The 22,039-nt window shown below is 38.3% G+C and overlaps 1 protein-coding gene across 5 annotated transcripts in view; it reads left to right on the top strand.

Annotated features, from left to right (window-relative positions):
* NPAS3 (neuronal PAS domain protein 3) overlaps nt 1-22,039 on the top strand; it is an 854,510-nt gene that overhangs the window by 432,967 nt on the left and 399,504 nt on the right. The window lies entirely within an intron of this gene.

Here is a 22,039-nt window from a genome sequence, read left to right as displayed (position 1 = left end):
CTCTGAAATAATCCACTCTCAAGCTTCAATTTAGGGTGACACAATGTTTTAGTAAATTCAGTCTGGTATGGAGATTAGACCAAGGGTGGAATTGACCTAAAGAAACAGAAAATTCTTTTTTCTTTTTTTTGTAAGTAGGAAGTCTGTGAGTTCTACATAATTACAAAGGCAAATGATAATATCAATGACTATTTTAATTGCATCTTTAATCCATAAGGATAGTTCAATGACATTTTAAATTATGCTTTTAGAATTGCAGTCACATAGGAGATAAAACTCAGTAACTATTTAATAATGCATAGTAAGATCAACTGTATCCTCTCCTGAGATCACATTTAGGTGTGCTGAATGTAAAAGCCCAACCCAGAACTTAGGCAGCATTTAATCCTCCAGAAGACATTGCTGGGTCTTTCTAAGTAGTAATGTTGGGTCTTTCTAGATGGGACGTACCGAGGCCTGGGCCTTTGAATTGGCACCAGTTCTCTCTGCTGAGTGGTCAGCTTCACTGGATTCACAGCTAAGTTAAATTATTTTTTAGAGGACCTGTCTTGTAGATCAAACTATTTTCGTTACTGGAAGGCTGCTAATCAGCTTGGAGAATTTATGTGACAAATTGGTAACTAATTGACAATTATTTAACCTGGCTTTACTTGGAGATGACAATACAGTTAAGTGGTTTTCAGTGGGGACAAATTTCAGGCTGAAATAAAACTGTCCCTTCTCAGGACACCGAAATTAGCAGGATACCCCAGTGGCCACTGGCTCCTTGCCTCTTCCCTGAAGTATCTGAAGGATCCATTTAAATAAGAATGGAAACTTTGTTTGGGGATAACTCCTTCTGCTAAGAACATGGAAAAGTAAGGCAGCTTTTGAATTCTCTGAAATTGCAAGGTTACCCTTGGGTTCCAACAGAAAGTGATTTGATCCTCGTTCCCGGGATGCAGATTTTCAGTGCAGACTTAGGCCAGAGTTTAGGGAATAATGATATGTATTAGCACACATTAATTGAGACACTGCCAGGCACTGAGTGAGCTGCTCACATGCTTTATCTCTTTTGTTCCCTTCACCCATCTTTTGAATTAGGCACTGTTACTTCCGTGAGGAAACTGAAGTTCAGAGCAGTAGAGTGACTTGCTTAAGGACCCACAGCTGTCAGTAACTGGCACAGCGGGGATTGGAACCCTAAGTGGAACCCGGAGACAGAGAAAGGAATTATAAGGGAAAAATATGAAGTATTCAGTTATTTTGCAGTTGAAGTTTTCAAGTGACATACTTGAAGCTATAGTTTAAATAGAAACTAGAGGACACACACTTTTGTGTAATAAAGAAATATTTGCCCTGAGCAGAAAGAAGACAACATTTTAAAGCTTGTCATTTTGTTCCTGAGAAAGTATTTGAGGAAAATGACCCGGCCCAGCCCAGTCTGCTGACCGTTTTGTTGTCTCACGCTGAGACTGGCCATTTCCATAGCCAGTGGGCTGCGCTGAATCAGACAGAAGCGATAGGTCATGAACAGAAGTGGAGGCTTGGGACAGCCTGCAGAGGCTGAAAGGGGGAGGTCGTTTTTGGCCACAGGAACAAAGCTGTGTCCAACAGAATCTCATGCAGCCATGTTTGGGGAGTGTAGCCTGATTTTCAGAGAAGCTGAAGCTTTAAAAAGCACAAAGTAATTTTCTCGAAAGCGTACCATGCTTAACATGAAAATATAGGTGGGAGAAGATACTCATTCCTATATGTTCCTTTTAGTCACACCCATAGAAAATAACTGTTTAAAATCTATTTGCTTACTTTAAAAATCCTCGTTTTATTGTCCAACTAACATCTGCATTAACCTTGAAGTCTTTAACTCATAGCATTAGTCCAAAAGGAGAAACCTTTTCCATCAATATCTAAATTATTAGGTTATGTTTTCTTTGGAGATTTTCTGGATTATTGTACTTAGGAGGTGGGGTTATGGGTACAGGTTTTGCCACGAAAATCACTGCCCATCATTTTTGGTATTGGTCAGGTTATTCACCTTAGAAAATATGTATAATCACCTCCTCTTCAATGTAGACCAGTGTAGCTGGGGCAGAAAAATACAGACCCTGTATATTGACATTGAACAAATAGTCATAGTCCACTTGCTATACATGAGGCACGCCAGCCACCACTTTGGGGAATGTTAGATGTTCCTTCTCTCAAAGAATTTATAATGCATTTTTTGTATCCTAATCTGGAATGACAAGTACAAGTCTAGATAAAGGACATAAAATGCCAATGACTGCACTTACAATTGAGTAAAATTTAGGAAATGGAATATCATATTTAGGGCCAACCATCATTCTTACACTTAAAAATCCTGAAATGTTTGCATATGTGCCTATGTCTTCTACTACATAGTAAGCAACTCAAAGACAGGGACCACATCTGGTTTGTCTTTGTGTCTTCTCTCGTGTTGTGCTCTTAGTAGGTGTTTGCTACTTCTGTAGGATGATTTGGATTTGTGTAACAATGCATGTGACCTCTAACAGATTGATCATTACTTGCCTCTTATGTTTTGGTCAATGCTATTAAGAAGTCAGTGATACTAAATGATCCCAAGGTTTATTCTTATCACTTGAAGAAGACATTTACATGCCTGGCTCCTAGTAGGTTAATGCATTTATGCACCAAAGTCCCCATGCACCCATGTGAGAATGTCCTTTTTAGCCAAGAGGTCATGAAAGAATTCACAGCCCCATCATAATGTCATTTTCCTCTTAATTTTCTGATTACTTACATTTGGTTTGGTTCTAATTATGAATACCTTTAATTGCTTTATCACAGTGATGATTAACTGTGCCGAAGTCAAACCCCTTTGAAAGAGAGGACAATTCCTTCTGAAGGCTTTACATGATGGCACTTAGGAAGAATATTAAACAAAGAAGTAGAGGTATTCCAACTTGCCGCGGGCTGGTCAGCCTTTCTACATTTCTGAAAATCCAGGGGTGATTTTTAGTCTTGGATCTTTCTGAACTAGAAAAGCTTAACCCTCTGTTTCTTTTCCCAACATGTTATAAGCTACTGCTTTATTTACATGAATCATTCTGCCAGAAAATAATATTGGAAATAAAATACATGCCAGCTGTCTCTAGAGTAATAAAAAACTAAAAATAAAAACACAAACTTTGAGATCCACATGCTATCACTGAGGGAGTCCGTGGCTGTGTTTGCCTTTGTTGTTTTTCAGCTACGTTTGTGAAATAGCAAAGATAGAAATTTTTCATGTTTGATAGAAGTTTAAAACACACAATCTAAATTGTTTTAGAAATGTTTGGTAGCAATGAGGCACATTTAAAGCACTATGTAATAGCTGAGAAAAAGTGATTCAGTTTCATTTTTAAATGAAGGCACCAACCTTAAGATATAAAAGAAAGAAAAACTTGAGATTGTGTATTTGAATTCAATTTTTATAAAATGGACAGATTTGAGATTTAATTTTTTGAGATTATTTGAATTTAAAATCAGCACATGGTTTTTAATGTTTCTGTGTGTATTTTTTTAAACAATTCCATTATACAACGCTTATTTAAATTTTATATCCATTTTGCGTTCCTCTCAGAAATATCCATATATGTATCACCCTGATATCTATCACCCAGAAATCTAATTGATGGAGTTCATATCAGTCAAACAAAGCTCATTTCTTCTCATGGGTCACACACTGGGGATCAGGATGGACACTCTGTCCATCCCTTGATAAGGAAAAGAGTCTTTGCTTCGGGAAAGTTGGCACAGATGAGTAGGAGGACATGTCATTGTCAATTTATTATCAAGCTATTCTCTCTCCCAGGAGGAAGGCTTTAGCATTTGTAATCTATAATGATTTACACTTGGGAAGCCTCTCTTTTTCTCATTTTGTTGCTCCCTCCTGGAAGGAAATGTTTATCCAGTGGCTCATTTGCAAAGGAGCAAGTGGGGAGTGGGGAGGAGACTTGCAGATGAAGGCCCTCCCTCACTTCTTTCAGGGTAGGTGCCTGTGACACACAGCTGTCCCTGTGCTGTGGGGAAGCTGCCACAGAATCGGAGAAACACTGACACATGAGTGTCTGCCAAAGACCATTTTCTTTTTATGCTGCTTTTCCCTGTTGGAAACTTGGTGCACACAAATACAAAGCTACTATGTGGGTTTTAGGTGCGACACCCTATGCTTCTAATCAATGGAGGTTTAAAAACAAACTGAAAAATTAAGAATTGAAGGCAGCACCAGATAGTCTTAGGTACAGAAGCTGATGGAACAGGTAAGTACCTGGGGTGCTGCAGTGTAAGGCGATCACCTAGCTTACTGTTTTCACACACAGTGAAGTCTGGGTGGTACCAGCGAGCACCACAGGGTGGTCACAGACTGACCCCCTGCAAGGAAACGATCAGGTCTAGCAGAACATTCAGCAGTGGGGCCAGGAAAGAAAAGCTGACATCCAGATGCCAGTGCTTTGGAAATTGTATCTGGAGCTGCACATATGGGCCCTGCATCTGCCCGGGTTATGCCAGCAGTCGGCGTCCGAATGACACAGCTGCCGTGGTGTGAGCAGGCAGGGGCCGGCTCTGTGTCTGGGTCTTGGCTAAGACAGCTGACCAAAGTGCTGGCGCTGGCCTTATAATAGCTAATTATCAGAGGACCAGTCTGGGCTCTTTGGGGTGGTAGGTTTTAAACACCCACTAGGAGCCATTTTTGAACGACGGTGGTGGCGGCAAATGTACACACACGGACAAGTTTGTGGGCACATGTGAGCACATATGGAATTGTGATGGGGGACAATATAATGGTGTTCAAGGAAAATAGGGCCAAATGATTCTAGATAATGATTTAACTCAGTGCACACTGAATAAACCCTTGGTGAACATATTCTATTATCAGAGTTTGGTTAACAAATCTAATAGTAACAATATTTTCTCCTCTTTCATGTGGAAAAAAAGAGAAACTCATATTCATGAAATGGCAGTATTTACCTTTAAGTAAGTAGTACTTTCTTATCATATTTGCCCCAGTAGCAAGCTGAATGACTCAACATAAACAATTCACCTCTTCCTCTCTTTCATTCCCCAGAGTCCTTCTTTAGAAAGAGAAAAGAGAAGGTTTACCACTTGACACTTTCTCAAGTTAGTGTCTTGAGCAGGAATAACCAATGGACAAGCACATGCTTTGGGGCTAATTTAATATATCTACTTTCAGTTTCAGTTATTTGTCTTCATTACCCCTTTATCTTTATTGGAATCATTAATGCCTGATGATACTGTGTTAGGTGTAAAAGAAAAGAATGATTTGTGCTGTTTGTTCTTTTTTATTTTTCTCTGTATTGGGAACTGATATATCAACAACTTTGGAGACTTGATAAATTGCTATATTTCTTCTGTCTTATTATGATAGCTTTTAGTTAAGTTACAAAATCCTTTACTGTTATTGGGGAAGTTCACAGCTTTCAATGTTGTTAGGGAAGTTCACAGATTGTGCAAGATAATGTATCACAGTGATTGACATTTCTGGGAGTCAGGTCAGCTTTCTCACATGCTGCTGCTAACTGTAACTCCAGTTTCTCTTTTGCAACTAGATAATCTAACAGGGAGAGTATGCACTCTTGACATTAATGACATTTCTGAGTCATTCTTAAATATATTCTGTCGGTGTTGGGTGTGGCAACATTTGTGGTGTTTTTGTTGACCCTCGGTGTACAGCCCTTGTTGGTGTGGCCAGGTCCCTTGAGCTTAACATTGAAGCATTTATGTTGAGGTGAGGCAACTGGCATGGAACCAGGACCTCAAATGGCCTGTCCCTCAAGCTGGGACAGGGGCCTTGGCTTCATAATTTTTACTTTGATATGATTCATAGTTTCACACAGTTATATGCCTTTTCCACCCAGAATTGATCTATCTAATGTTAGGTGAGTAAGGGTAATCATGAGCTACCTCAGAAACATGTGGCTTCGAATGTCCTGCCCCTACAGGGAATGGCTGGCCCAGCCTCCAGGAAGACAGCCTGAGTATTTCGGGACTGGGTACTCAGAGTAAAGAAAAATATATTCTGTCCTCCAATTCCACCTCCACTGCTAGTGAAATTCAGAGGCACAGAGGTTACCCAGGGAGAACCTCTTTGCAGCTGTTCAGCCACAACATTGGCTTATTCATTTTTCTAACTTAAATGGCCAGTAATGGTGAGGAGACTCCCCTAAGGATAACACATGTGCCGTGCACTACGGGAGGCCGTCAGAGCGAGTCCCCATCCCTGTTCAGCTCAGGCATTGTTTGATGGTCTGCGGGATGCCTGTACTTGTTTCTAAGTCCTGCAATGAGAGCAGGAGACGTGAGGAGAGAGCAATGGAAGGTGGCAAGGCCAGGGTGTCCTCAGACTGAAGGGCTGGTTAGGGTGGTGGGTCCCCCAGCACAGACCTTTTAATGGAATGGTGGTTTGTTCACCTAATTTGCATAGTAATCCATCACATAAGCATTTAAGTAATTCTTTACTGAGTACTGGACCCTGCAATTCAATACAGCAAATACCAAGAAACAGTTATGGTCCTTTTTGTTGTGGATTTCTCCAGTCAGGCTAAGAAGGCATATATAAAATATATATAATTGTAATAAAATCTATAAGGAGCCAAACTATAGTCATGGAAGATTCAAGTAGTGAAGGAAGCCAAGAGGGAGAAGGCTTGAAATGTACGTTGAGAGTCAGAGAAAATGCCATAGACACTGTGATTCTTGAGCAGGATTTGGTGGGCGAGTGTGGGTCTACCCAGTGGAGTAGGATCCAAAGAGAACCCGGGTGGGGAGAATGGCATGACCTGTTGCCCAGGGTTTTGCAGAGAATACGAAGTGGTTTTTGGGGGGTGCAGCAGAGAACTATAGAAAAGTTAGTATTGACTTCCTATTCATTTTCATTCAAAAAAGCATTTATTAAGTGTTTATTTTGTGCCAGCCCAGAGCTGGACTTGGGGCATATTAATGAATAATTAATGATATTTCCTTCCTTCAAGGAACATATAATACTATAGAGGAGACAGGTATTTACATAGTGATTTCACATGGTGGATGACAGATGGTGAGGGATGAGTCTAGTTAGAATGCCAGGTTGAAACCAAATGCCAGTGCTCAGGGTTTGCAGTTTACCTGGAGGGTTCTGGACAGCCACGAGAAATGCTGACTCTGGAGGCATAATTTCAGTGTCTTTGGGAAGCGAATGGGAGAGAAAAAGAACAAGCAGGCAGGGGAACAATCTGAAGTGGCGGAATAGTTCCTGGCAAAGGTGACGAGCCTTGACCTAGGACACAGTGGTGGGACTGCAGTGGGGAGAAGTTTCAGAAAAAAAAATAATAATCTTGCTCCCCTTTACAGATTGGAAAACTGAAGTTCAGAAAAGTTAAGTAACTCATTCTAACTTAAAGAGATAGCAAATGATAAGCTAGAATTTGAACCCAGACAACCTAGTGAGAAAGCTGTGCTCCATGGCTGCGGTTAAGAGAATGGGATCTCGAGTCATATGGTGACACACAAGAGAGACGTGAGAATTACTAATATAATCCATGCCAGGCCCTTTGTTTGATGCCTGACAAAGTAATAAGGGCTCCGTAGCTGATACCTTTATTTCTGTTTTCATCGTTATCATTATTGCAACACTTCATCCCACACCTCACATTTATGGGGGCACCTCAGCTCTGCTTCTGCTGTGAACCCTGGCTTCACAGAGCAAATGAAAGGATCCATTCCCGCCCAAGATACTGTCAGTATTCTGTCCTTAAAAAGACAAGATATCTTGATATTGGGTGAGATATAGTCCACACTCTTGGCAAGACTGTATAAAGCGGTAAATAATGATAACATTTTAAAACAAATGAGTCATCATTATTAATCCATTTGGAATATAAAAATGTTAGTCATTTGGAACAAATGTCACAAAAATATTCTACCATTAGTACATTGTTGTAGAAATTGTGTGTTTCCTTTAAAGTAGTTTTAATAACATTCACTTCTCTCAAGATCCCTTTAAAAACAGCTGCACCATGGGTAAAGCAGAACTTGCTATTTTAATGCAATCTGGATAATTCACTGGCTTTCTTAATACCTCTCAAAGTATGTATGTTGTTAAGAAAGGAACTTCAGATTGAGTTTTATAGTCAACCCCCAAATGAAAGAATTGGACACCTCAGTGCTCTTCCTTCCTTCATATCGTCATTTACCGAGTGGTAGCAGTGCAGCTCTCGGGTCCTGGGCGAGTCAAGCAGGGGCTGCTGCTTGGGACTGAAGAAGACACAATCTTAATTTTATTGAATAACTTTTTGTGTGACATTAAAGATAAAACAAAGAGGTTAAATTTATCTTGATTATTCATCTTAGAAAAGAAATAAGTTTAACATTTCTTTTAATTTTGGAGTTAAAATATGACTAGCTCTTGCATTTATAAAATATAACACTTTTTTCTCCTTTTTTATAAACCAAACAAATAATTTTTGAGTGAAGCATGTTGTTTCCACTCTTTATGTGTGTTCATACTAAGTGCTGGTATAATTCCATTATGTTTTGACTTGAACATTAAATATTACCTTGAATATATACTTCCCGGCAGTCCTGTTCTGATAGTGACATATTGTACTGTTTGAAGGGTGTCATATGGTCATCTGTCAGCCAGATGTTGTTCCATGGAAAGAATTTTATTCTTCAGATGTCATCTAAAATGCCTCATCTAAAAGAGAAATACAACAGTATTTACAAAACCTGGGTGTGAGGAAATCAGAGATGGGTAGGATTGAACTAAGGTAGGTGGGAAGGAATTAGTTCATTCAGACTGTCATCACTCTGTAATAAAGATAAATAATTATTATATTTTGAGTATTTTTAATTTGGCATGATTTTATTTTATGGCAGAAAAGCACACACTCCCTTCTGGAATTTTTGGTAGCTATTCATCCTGTCTTTCGCCACACAGACAAAGATGCAGACCAGATTGCTGGTGATATCAGGGTAGAGAGAGGGCCACCTCCTCTAAAAGACAGTGATCTGAGAACAACGCAGGAGACTGTGGCTCACTATATCAGAGATTGGAGTGACAGAGAAAAGAACGTGTTCTTGCTTCAGAATAATTTAGCAGTCAATATTTCTATCAGCAATATTTCTTTCAACAGGAATTAAAATGCTGGCCCTTATCCAAAGACACCTCATCCCCTATTACATTATAGATCCGATCCAGCTGTGTCTGCCTCTGTGAAGAGATGAGGGCAGATCTGATAGCCAGTTTGTAGAGTGTGCTGTACCAACTATGGAGACAATGGATGTTCCCCTCTAAATGCATTTTCCTTCTCTTTAATCTTTGCCAGGAATCTGCCCAGAATTCTGTGGATGCCTCTATGTTCCAATTTTTAAAATGTAGGGACGAGTATGCTTTCTGTGTTTGTATGCTACATTGCATTCTTGGGATCTAGAATTTTAAAATCTGTACTTACCCTGAGAAAAGAAGGGCAACACCTGTTTCATTTTTCCTTATTTTGTCACTGCACTTCATTCCTAAACTCTCTCGAAATTAAAATAATTGCATCCTTCCATCTTTTGTAATTTAACATATGTAGTTCTGTTCCTTAAAAACAAAACAAACAAACAAACAAACAAAAAACCAGTACCTAAAAGGCACACTGCATGCCCTGTCCTTTTTTAAAAATATGTGCCTTGGAACATTTGTAGATTTTGTTTTTCAGCTGTCCCTGTCATTTATAATATGTGTCCCATTGAACTTCCTAGGGCCCATCAAGGTAATGATAAGGGTAACACTAAGGCACAGAAGTCTGAAATATTATAATACCAAAGCAAATCAAACATTAAAAGATAAGCGTATGTACTCAAGCAGAGGGAAAATAGAAGGCCGTGATCTTTGGCCCATATCTTAATTCACTTCCAACATTGTTAACTTTTATTTTTAGCCAGGATTCTTCTGTTTTAAAGACTCCTCTAATTTTTGAGAGATATGGAGGTAGAAAGAGAGAAGTGGCATTTTTTCCAGGGCTAAGAAGACACAGTGTTGAAGTTTTTATGGTCAGATTCAGAAAAAGCACAAAGGGAGGCCAATGGTAATAACCTTGCAGTTAATCCTGCGGGATGCCACGTTATTTTTCTTGTCCCTTCCAGAACTTCAGAGAAATGTTCACCCTTGGGTGTATTGATGGCAGCAGAATGTCTTGGATCAAACTCCCAGATATACTTTATCTCCAACATACCACAATTTAGAAATGACTAATTGAATTTCAAATGAATATGAGAATAGTTGTATTGATGAAGATGATTCTTTTATTGAATAAAAACATTTTTTTCTAACAAATCAGCAATTGAAACATTTCCAGAGCTTTCAGATTAGGGTCAACATTATTAGTTTACAGAAAACAACTTAAAACAACCTTATAAGATCATATATTTATTGAAAAAGTCAATTTGACTAACAGATAATAGTTGAAGGACATGTGGGTTTCAGTCCCTCCTGTCACTGTCTACTTTGTACAGAAATGCAAACCAGCTCATTTTCCTGCTTTTTAAATTACTCCTAAATTGTAACATGTAGATATTAAACAAATATAAACTGCAGGGGAAGTGAAGGAAGTAATACTTATTGAGTATTTATCAGATGCTATATAACTGAATTCTTAACCCTCATAATCTCCTAATGAAATAGTGGTTAGCATTCCCATTTTATAGATAAGAGAAAACAGGCTCAAGGTCACTTAGCAAATACATGATGAAGACAGAATCTGTACCTAGGTCTCTTGATGCCAGTGAGTATGCTTTATTTTTTTCATATAAATTTTAATATAATTAAAAATTACAATAATAGGTTAAGGAGTACTGAAGCTCAGAATTGCAGTAGCAATTTATTAGCTTAAGAGATAGATCAATATATATTTTTTAATTTTTATTCAATTTATTCAGGTAACATTGGTTCATAAAATTATAGTTTCAGGGGTACAGTTCTGTAATACATCATCCATATATTGCACTGTGTTTTCACCACCCCAAGTCAAGTCTCCTTCCATCACTGTTTATCCCCCCTTTACACTCCTCTACCTGCCTCCATCCTCCTTTCCCTCTGGTAATCTCCACACTGCTGTGTGTGTCTGTGAGTTTTCTTTTTTCTTTTGCTTAATCCCTTCACCTTTTTCACCCAGCCCCCCAAACCCCTCCCCTCTGACAGCTGTCACTCTGTTCTCTGTATCTGTGTCTATTTCTATTTTGTTCATTAATATTCTTTTTATAAAGAAACAACACTTTTTTGTGTGTTTTGTTGTGACTGTTTTCAAAGGATCTGGAAGTTGGGAAAGGAGCTAATAGATGAAATTGTGTTACAGCGTTTTGTTTGCCTAGCGTTTGCTAAAACAAAGACAGTTTATGTCTTACCGTTTCTGTCACCCTGTTTTCTACCTCATTACTAGTCTCTTACCAATTGAGTTTTGCCTTCTTCCACTCCATGTTTTCCCCTCCTCTCCTACTCAAAGTATTCTCAATTCATAAAATGTGAACTTGGAACCTGGAGGTTAACAGCAGAAAGTGATCTATCAGTCTCATGGCCGTGGCTGTGGCTGTGATTTGCTGAGTGCCTGTAGAAAATCATTTGCTGGTGTAAACTCTTCTCTGAGGTACAAAATCTCACTCCTTAAATCCTCCTTTGTGATAATTTTTTCTTTCTCTAGGACAGGGGTGTCAAACTCATTTTCACCAGGGGCCACATCAGCCTTGCGGTCACTTTCAAAGGGCCGAATGTAATTTTAGGACTGTATAAATGTAACTACTCCTTAACAGTTAAGTGAGAGCTTGGTGATGCCGCTGGGTAGAAACAAGGTGCCAGGCCGGATAAAACAAGGTGGAGGGCCAGAAGCAGCCCACAGGTCTTGTGTTTGCCACCTGTGCTCTAGGATATGTTTTTGAAGTAAATATATTTATTTAAAATATTATTTTGTATGAAATGATATGGCAGCATTTTGTATGTGTTGAGAAGAGTGATGAGTGAGAAAGTCATGGCTAACAGCTATCAATTAGCAGCTTATTAATAAAGTGCCTATAGCAAGATATTTTACTTAATAGGGGGCATTATTAATTGATGATTTCCTTTACCCATCAAAATGGTATCTGTTAAGCTGGGGCTACCCTATTTGCTGTTAGTTTACAAAATGGTGGCGGGGATTGGGGAAGACTTCTCATGAGAAGATAGTTGAATAAAGAAATAAGGATTCACTACAAAAATAGAGGCCACTAATTTATATTTCTGGGTATGACATACACTCACCAGAGGATAGAAGTTATTTACAACTATGCATCACATCGTGCAAGTTCTGTTGACCTGTCTGAGACCTTTCTCAGGCCCAGTACCTTCTGCTTCCAGGCCTTTGCATTCACCAGCTGCTACCAGTTACATGTAGGTTAGGTCCATAGTCTTCTTCCACTTCTCAAAAAAAAAAAAAAAAAGAAAAGAAAGAAAAGAAAAAGAAAAGAAGAGGGGGATAGAAAACTTTACTTATTCATGCAACAAACTGAAACTGAGTTAATTTTGGGGGTTGCAGCTGAATTATTAGAGATCACTATGTAATTAGTGGCAAAAGAAGTGCCCGTTGCCTGTGTAGCAGTGCTGTCAGGCCCCTGTTGCTGTTGGCTCAGTTCAAGATGTATTATACCACGAGCATCTCAGTGCTCTCGGGGGATCCCTGGTCCTACCGTGAGGTCAAGAGTTAACTGCTTGTATTTTAGCTGTGTAGCGCTATCAATACTGCTCCTATGGAAACCTCACTTGACGTCACTTTTGAATCTTTGTGACTATAGTTCAGCTTCAGTAACAGTCAATAAGAACATTAGACTGTTGTCTGTATTATTACTTGCCACTTCCTGCCAGCAATCTACCAATTCATTAGTGGAGAGTTTTGGAACTCTTGCTTGATTATTTATGCAGTCAATAGCGAGGCTTGTCTGCATTCATAATTGTTTGATTTTATGGCCTCTTCTTTAAACAAACATTGTCTATGGTAATGTGATGCCCTGATGGGTGGGAAAGGTTTTGTCTGTGAATATCATTTAGATAATTAAAAATGACAGATGAAATCGCCCGCTGTCTTGACCTGTACTTTGTTCCCTCAGTGATGCTGAAGAGATGATGATTGCTGTCAATCAAAATCCATTGGAGGTTTGTAAATTCTGGCTGCTGTGAACTCTGACCCCCACTGTTGATCTGAAATAGATAATAACCTTGAAATTCTATTAGAATTTAAAAATAGTTCTACTAAAGGGGCACAGTATATATTTCTTTTCCTCTAGAACACAGTTACCTAATGCCACTCTTTGCAATGTACATAATTCAAATAAAATAAAGTATTTAGCAAAGCTTAATGTAACAAATCAGAACAAAGATCTTTTTCTATAATCCCCAATTCCTGATTAAGATTCTTATCTTCTGGCTGGGAGAGGACAAAACCACAAGCATTTTGCCACTTCACTGGCTGTTAATGCTTAGACTTTCTCTTTGCTCACAGTAACTGATTCTGTTGTTGAATGCATTATTTTCATGCTAGCGTGGTCTTAAATAATTGAAGTTTTTTTCATATTGACCCTATAAACCTTTTAAACTCTGCTACTTTTCCCTAGCCAAAGGAAATACTAACACAACTAGTATTTTGATGATGGGAAAAATCCAAAGGCCAAGCTTTATGCCCAAAGTTCTCAACAAGCATCATCAAAACTTAGGTCAAGAGATCAGGCTGATAAATGCATTTGCCTTGCAAATTGTCCTTTATCATCACCCAGACACTTAAACTATATTCTGAAGGCCTACTGGTATTTAAACTATGCAGATAGGTAAATGATGGTGGAAATGAAGAGAACACTTTTTTTCCCCAATATAGGAACCATCAAACTAGCCAACAGCAGAAAATCATCATCAGATTCTACAGGCTCGAAAATTATAACAATTAGAATTTTATAGCTTTTGGTACACGGGTTGCTGCAGACATATTTAATAGCAGCAGCAGTGCAGGAGGAGAATTGCAAAAAGCAGAGATCTCTTGAAAGGTAATTGAAGTGGTGTTGGTTTTTCTACTAGAGAAACTTATTCAGAGTTTAATGAATTTGTGAAGGGTCATATGAAGAGTTATTGCAATTGTTTTGCATTTTGTAATCAGCAGGTACTTTAAAATAATATTAGTTATGCCAGTGCCTCAGTGACAGTGGAAAACAAATATTATCATTTATACTTGGCAGTTGAAAGACTCAGAAGCATAATTCTTAACCTTAATTTTGAGGGCATTTATTCAGAATCAACCATTAACCAAATAAGGATAATACTATTTTACCATTAAGGACCTTTGTTGTTTCTTTTCACCTCAGTAAATATATTATTTGTAAATGTTACCACTTGAGCTACATTTATTATTGCCTGATAATAGCCAGTTATAAATATAAATATGAATATATATGTGTGTATATATTTTAAAGTGAAGCTTGAGTTCACTTTCTAGTGATGCCTTCCTTGTTCTTTGAAGTCCCCTGGGATGGCCTATTCCTCTGATATTTAACATTTATTATATATTGCTTTATCAGTACTTTAATTTATTCATTCATTCACTCAATCATTTTTTGATTCATTAGCAAATATTAATTAAAGATCATTTTGGTATTAGGCACTTTCCATAGCACTAATTATTCTGTTTTCACCTTATCTCCCCAGATAAATTATAAGCAAATGGACTTGAAGACCCAGTGTTGTTTTCATAGACTAGATGCCTCCTACTTCTGCACGAGTGTCTTGGTCTCTCTTGAGTGGCTTTGCCCTTGCAGGTGCTCAGGAAGCATCTAATTAACCTTTGACTTGAGCTTGTTTCACTTGAGTGTTGTGAGAATGAAGATTGAGGAAAGATAGTTAAAAAAAATGAGATGCCTGAACTCTCAAGTTTCCACCCTAAATTATATATTTTTCTTCTGCCTTTGACATAGTCCCATTTAATTTTGTTTTATTGTATTATATTTTCCCATTACCATTTATCACCCCCTATACCCTGTTCTACCACCTCCACCCCCTTTACCCACCTCCCTCTCACCATCATCACAATGCTGTTTGTGTCCATGGGTTCTTTCTCTTTTTTTTCTTTTTAGCTCAATCCCTCCATCCCTCAAACTCCCCAGAGCTGTCAGCCTGCTCTCTATCTATGAGTCTGTCTCTCTTTTGCTTGATAGTTCAGTGTGTTCATTAGTTTCCACATATGAGTGAAGTCATATGGTATTTGTTTTTCTCTGACTGATTTATTTCACTTAGCATAATGTTCTCCGGGTCTCTCCATGCTGTCGCAAAAGGTAGTCATATCTGATTTAATCATAAAAGCACAGTCTCTACTTCCCCTGACTCTGAGCAGGGCTGAAGGTTGAAGTTGTGTGATTTTAGTTCAAGAAAACTATCTTGGTTATTTTATTTTGGCCTTCTATATTACAGAATTCTCTATTAGATCCTAGATTGATTATGTTTTGTATGGATGAACTATTATTTGTTTCATAATTAATGCATTAATCACAATTAATGCATTAACCACCTCTGCTAATATACTTAGTATAATTTATTGATTGTTATTATAGTTGTCCCACTTTTTACCCTTTGTCCCCCTCTGCTTGGTACTCCACTTCCCTCCAGCAATCCCCCCTTTAGCTCATGTCCATGGGTCATTCATATAATTTCTTTGGCTTCTTCATTTCCTATACTATTCTTGACATTCCCCTATTTTGTACCTACCAGTCATGTTTTTTAATCCTTGCATCTCTTCCCCTATTTCCCCTCTCTCTCCTAGCTGATAACCCTTCAAATGGTATCCATGTCTGTGATCCTGTTCCTGTTCTGCTTGTTTGCTTAGTGCTTTTTTTTAGATTCAGTTGTTGATAAGTGTGAGTTTGTTGCCATTTTACTGTTCATAGTTTTGATCTTCTTTTTCTCAGATAAGTCCCTTTAACATTTCATATAATAAGGGCTTGGTGATGATGAACTCCTTCAACTTTACATTATCTGGGAAGCACTTTCTCTGTCCTTCCATTCTAAGTGATAGCTCTGCTGGATAGAAGAATAATCTAGGTCATACTTCTTCATCACTTTGAATACTTCTTGCCAGTGCCTTCCTGCCTACAAAGATTCTTTTGAGAAATCAGCTGACAGTCTTATGGGGACTCCTTTGTAAGTAACTCTCTGCTTTTCTCTTGCCACTTTTAAGATTCTCTCTTTATCTTTACCCTTTGACATTTTAATTATGATGTGTCTTGGTGTGTTCCTCTTTAGGTCCAACTTGTTTGGGACTCCCTGGGCTTCCTGGACTTCTATGTCTATTTCCTTCACCAAATTAAGGAAGTTTTCTTTCATTATTTTTTGAAATAAGTTTTCAATTTCTTGCTCTTCCTCTTCTTCTGGCATCCCTGTGATTCAGATGTTGGCATGTTTGGAGATATCTCAGAGTCATCGTATACTATCCTTCTTTTTTTAATTCTTGTTCCTTCTTTCTATTCTGATTGAATGTTTATTTCTTCATGTTCCAAATTGTGTATTTGAAACCAGGCTTCCTTTACATCACTCTTGGTTTTCTGTGGATTTGTCTTTAGTTCATTTACTGTAACTTTCATTTCCTCCTTTGTGTTGTTGCTATACTCAGTGAGTTCTCTGTGCATCCTGATTACCAGTGTTTTGAACTCTGCATCTGATAGGTTAACTATCTCCATTTCATTTAGTTCTTTTTCTGGGCCTCTGTTGTATTCCTTCATTTAGTCCATATTTCTTTGTCTTCTCAATTTGGCAGCTTCCCTACATTTGTTTTTGTGTATTAGGTAGAGCTGCTTTGATCCCTATAAAAGGCACCTGTGCATTGTATGGGGCAGAGCCTTAGGTATTCACCAGAGTGAAGCAACCCACCTCACTGCTTTGTGGCTCTGTGTTGGGGAGGGTTCGAAGAGAGAACTTTGCTGCTGCCTGACTTCTGGAGGTTTGCTTGGCACTTGCCCCATTTCCAGTCACTTTACTTACTCCCTGTGTGACTGGTGCCCTTCCAGCTGTTGCCCTGGTGTTGAATCCCAGAGTGGGTGGGTTTCCACATGTTTTAAGACTGTGCAGGCCCTTTAAGTGAAGTTTTCTGAAAATCTGGCAGTTTCTTCCACTGCACTAACTCCCACTGTAACTAAATTTTTATAGGCACAATTTATGGGGGTTTATCTTCCCAATGCAAGAACCCTGGGCTGTGAGATCATGCCTGGGGCTGGGATTGCTTGCTCCCAAGATATCCCTCCAGATTTTTATCCACCACACATAAATGTGTGACCACCCATGCCTGTTCCACCACTACCACCTCTCCGTGCCACAGTGCATCTCCTCGCCTCTCCACTCCATCTCCACATCTCCACATCTCTTCCCCTCCTATCCATCTGGATGAATGTGGCTTCTTTAAATCCTTGGATGTCAGATGTCCATACAATTTAATTTTCTGACAGTTCTGAGTGCTATTTGTTTTGAGATTTAGTTGTAATTCCTTTTTGTAGTTACAGAAGGAGGCGAAGCAACTCTAAGAGTGCCTCCATCTTGACTGGAAGTCCCACCTCTGCTAATATTTTAGGCCTCTTTCATCAGAAGAGAAAACCATTTTGCTACTGAAAAACCCTCATGCTTCTAAGCCATTGCATTCCTTCTTCTCTTCTCTGTGATATTTACAAATCAGGCATAACCTCCTAAATTCTAAATTTCTTGGAAAAGCAACTTGAACATATGTCATACAATTTGTTTTTTAACTTTTTATGATACTTAAGGCACAGTTGAAAGAGTTTCACCTAAATTTATTACCTTACATTCACTATTTATTATGTGTATATAGTGTATCAGTCCTTAAAAACTGCTTATAGTCTGACATAGCATGCACAAATGCTTTATTTATTGGAATTTTATAACACAGAAATATGTCCAATTTTCAATAATTCTATGGAGACCTTATTTCTGTGCTTAATATGTTAATTCTGTCATATGGTATAGACACAGGCATCAATTGCTGGCATTACAACGGACTTGCGCTGTATGAGGGGAGTGGTGACATGCTTGACACTGCATGAAGAAGAAAGAACTTTCTTGTCTTTTAAAAATCATTTGAAATATTGACCTCTAAGAGAGGCCAGTTTTTGCCCAATTTATGCCAGTTACAGATCCAAAACTTGCTGCTAACCCGGTTTGTTTTTGTGTGTATATATGTCTCCTCTCTTGGAAGGGAGACTTATAATTGAAGTTCTACAGAAAGAATGAGCTTCTGTTGATTTTATTAAACATGTATTAAGTACTAAGCCACAATATTAGATTCTTTCAAACTGTCATCAACTCCCACATTCTGTATTGAAGAAAATTATGTCTCTCATGATTCATACAGTGAAACTGAAATTCAGAGAACCCATATAATTTGCTCCAAGTTACATGGTTACCAAGAAGCAGAACTGGGATTCTATCTTTGATTTCTGAATCTAAATCAGGGGTCTATATGCTCTGACACACTACTTCTAAGTGGTGCCATGGCATCAGCACTTCATTCTAATTCATCTCTTATGTGAAGTTATTGAGAATAATTTTTATTGTTGCGAAGAGTTGCCATTTGCACTATGTATGCCAAGTTTTGTACTGACTTCTCTTATTCCAATTGGTTCTCCCAAGAAATGTACAAACAAGTATTTTCATCTAAAATTTGGGGATGAGAAAACTGATGTTTAGAGATTAACTCAACCAAAGTACAAAGTGATCTGGCCAGAACTCAAATACAGCTCTTCCTCCAGCTGATGCCCTTGACCATCGCCTCTGAGTGGCAGCACCTTTATCTGAGTGGAGCCTGTGATGCCAGCTCTGAGACTATCCAGTTCTACCAAGATCAAAAATAGACACCCAGGTCCTCTCCTTGTTTAACTCAATCCAATCCATTTGGGGGTAATTTTTGTTTGGCTTCATTTTACTAAGTTCAGCCAAACTGATTTATGTGAAGCCTCCAATTATGTTTTTCAGTATGCCTATGTTAGGGAAATTATGTTAGGGAAACATCCTTTTCATTTCTCCCTCTCAGGGTGGGATGATTAAGGATAATCAAGAGCTAGTGGCAGCTGTGTCTCAGAGAGAAGGTCTTTCCTACCTGATTATCCAGTTGTTTTGAGGATGGCAGTTCACACTGCTCAGCAAAGAATCTAATATCCCAAAGATTTGATAATATTAAAGAAAGTTGAATGAAGCAAACTGCATGCCATGCTGCAGAGCCCCAGTCGAAACCACACTGTCCCATTCCCCTCTGCTGTTGGGAGGATAATTACTGAGCCTTTGTTCATGTGAAGTAAATGAATTGTGAATCGTCTGTATATTTAATTATCCAAGACTAAACCTTTGTTATTTTCCATAGGAAAAAAAAAGGTAACCCCCATGATAATTTTGAGCACTAATTACTTCCCCAAATCTCAGCACTATTTTAACTTGCTCTTAGTAATATGCCCTAAGTGTGATTTGGACTGATTAGCATGCTGTTATAGGAGTTTTCTCTAAACAAGGATGTTTATTTTGCCAGTCTACTGGTGTTTATTGCTGACTTTTTGTCTGTCTCTGAAGGTACTCTGGCCTCAAATAAGTACAGATTTTTAAAGATTTGTGATATATATATCTAACAGAGTAAACCTGTAAAATAGTGGAGTTTTTATAGCTTCAGTCATTATTGCCAGAGAGTAAGGATTGTTCATTTTTTAAGATTGAAATAGTCTAAAATTACCAAAAAAAAAAATTTTAAAGCACATAGATCTACATTTGAGGATGTGTTTTTTTTTAATTCTAAGGGGCATTCCCAAGGTTATATTGCTACTATATGAAAAGTTATTGTGACAAGAGAGGCTATGAGTACAAGTCTTTCACACTGCACCCCTGTGACAATTAGCTCCCAATTGTTAGCCCATTTATTTAATAGAACATTAATACTTGGAGCTCTCTTGACTTGTCACTGAAAATGACTATTATTGAGGTTGGTTATGAACCCAAGAGACACAGCATCAGGCGTTGTATTGGTGCAGATAGCTATATAATTTAAGATCATGCAGCTGGGTCACTGCTGATAGATTGAGGGAGCATTGTGGTACAAGACATCTAACAGGTGACTTCCCTCCAAACTTTGTCATTTACTCGGTTTTCTTTAGTGAGAACAAACTTTTAAAGTAAATGTATTGTTTGTGAAGAGAGCCCGACGTGCAGGCAACATGATCAAAGTGACCATTTTTTCCTGAGGAACATGGGCGCTTGCCTCTTCTGGGGGCACGAGGCCAGTGGACGTCCCCGAGAATATATGGGCCATCGCCTAAAGAGCAACAGGGAGAATGAGGAAAAAGCCTCCATTAAAGTTTCACAAAGACATGTTTCAAACAGACTTGCTCAGCACGCACTTGCTCTGCGAGCGTGCTGGGGCTCTCTAGAGGTCTCTGCCTCTGTGGATGGAAAAACCACCGCCTGCCACCAGGGAGGAGGCAAACAAAGATAAACCGGAAATTTACAAAGTCCTTTCTAAAATACTGTCCTGAACATTCCCATTTGATGTAGTTGAAGTTTAGGTGGCATTTTTTGCCCCTCTTCCGTATCCCACAGAAATAAGCCAATTCCTTTCTAAATACTTTGATATATTTAGATGTTTTAAAAATCACTAGCCTTAGGTCAAGAAGATGTCCTCATATTTTCTCTAAATTTGTGTTCAAAGACACTGTAAGACCATGGGTAAAGGTGCGCATTCTGTACTCAGATTCTCTCTTTTTTTTTTTTTCGGTATGAGGCTCAGCTCTTTATTTGTTGTGTGATCTTAAGCAATTTGCTTCACCTATCTGTGCCTCAGTTTCCTCAACTGAAAAATCAAAACTGAACCAATACTTAAAGTCTAAAGGGAGAAAGTATTTGGAATAATAGTAGACACGTAAGCAGTGCACTATACATGCTAGCTACTCATATTTTTTGTTACAAAAAATAATTTTGTTACTTAAGAAACATTGTTGAGGCTTATCAGTAAAGAAATATTTATTCTTTATGATGATTAAATTTGTTACTATTTTCCTTCACCTTTCTAACATCTTGTGAGAATTTACTTTGTGTTTTTAAGATAGCTCTCAAGTGTATTATTGTACACTAATACCTCTTGAAACTCATGATACATACTCGCCATTAAAGGAATTAGTGCAATACTTTGAACTCGAGAAACTCCAGAAATGGTATTTGTATTCCAAAGAAAGAAAATATCTTCAGGGTCAGAATTACAAATGTCCACCTGAAAGTGTGGAAATCTTGCTCAAATTCATCCCTGTGGAAAACCCAAGTCAACTTCTGACTTGTTGGGGTAACAGAGAGAAAGTAAGAAAGTTTTCTGGCACTGTATGGTTTATTTTAAATCTAAATCCTCACAACATTAAGTAAAGGCTAAGACTGATGATTGGTTAGAAAATTAATGGTGTAGTCTTGCCATGGAACATTCTGCCAGATAAATTAGTGGACCTAATTTGCAAAAATACAAATGGCTTTTTTTAAAAAAGGATGTAGACCAGTATTTAGAAAAACAAAATTACCACAGACATTCTCAGTTCACCTTGAGGAAAGTTCAGTTGTGAAGGGCTCTTGCCCATTGTAGACAATTCATATTTCATGGCATTTGGAAATGTTTTTAATTAGATGAGATGACTGGTGGTGGTATTTGTCGCTGGCAAATATTTGTCACTTCCGGCACTTTCCCAACACCGATCCAGGGTTTCAGTTTGATATAAATTGACCTGAGTTGGAAACCAACTTAAACACTTTTCATCCTTTCTTTTATGATGCTGTTCTCTCCACTTGAAAAGAAGATTCCCAAGTGGAAAGAAGTAGCCTCGTTAGCTATGATACACATTAGATATTGCATAATGCAAAGCTGTAACTGGTGAGTTAGCATGGTGAAGCTGTTTTCAAGATGTTAGAGAATTGCCTTTAGAAATCATTTACCCCTTCAGAGTTTTATGAAAAACAGCCCTGTGATACACCTTCAGATAT

The sequence above is a fragment of the Phyllostomus discolor genome, chromosome 1, assembly GCF_004126475.2.
Source record: "Phyllostomus discolor isolate MPI-MPIP mPhyDis1 chromosome 1, mPhyDis1.pri.v3, whole genome shotgun sequence".
NCBI lineage: Eukaryota > Metazoa > Chordata > Mammalia > Chiroptera > Phyllostomidae > Phyllostomus > Phyllostomus discolor.
The sequence above is the reverse complement of the archived record's forward strand: the minus strand, read 5'-3'. Positions and strand labels throughout refer to the sequence as shown.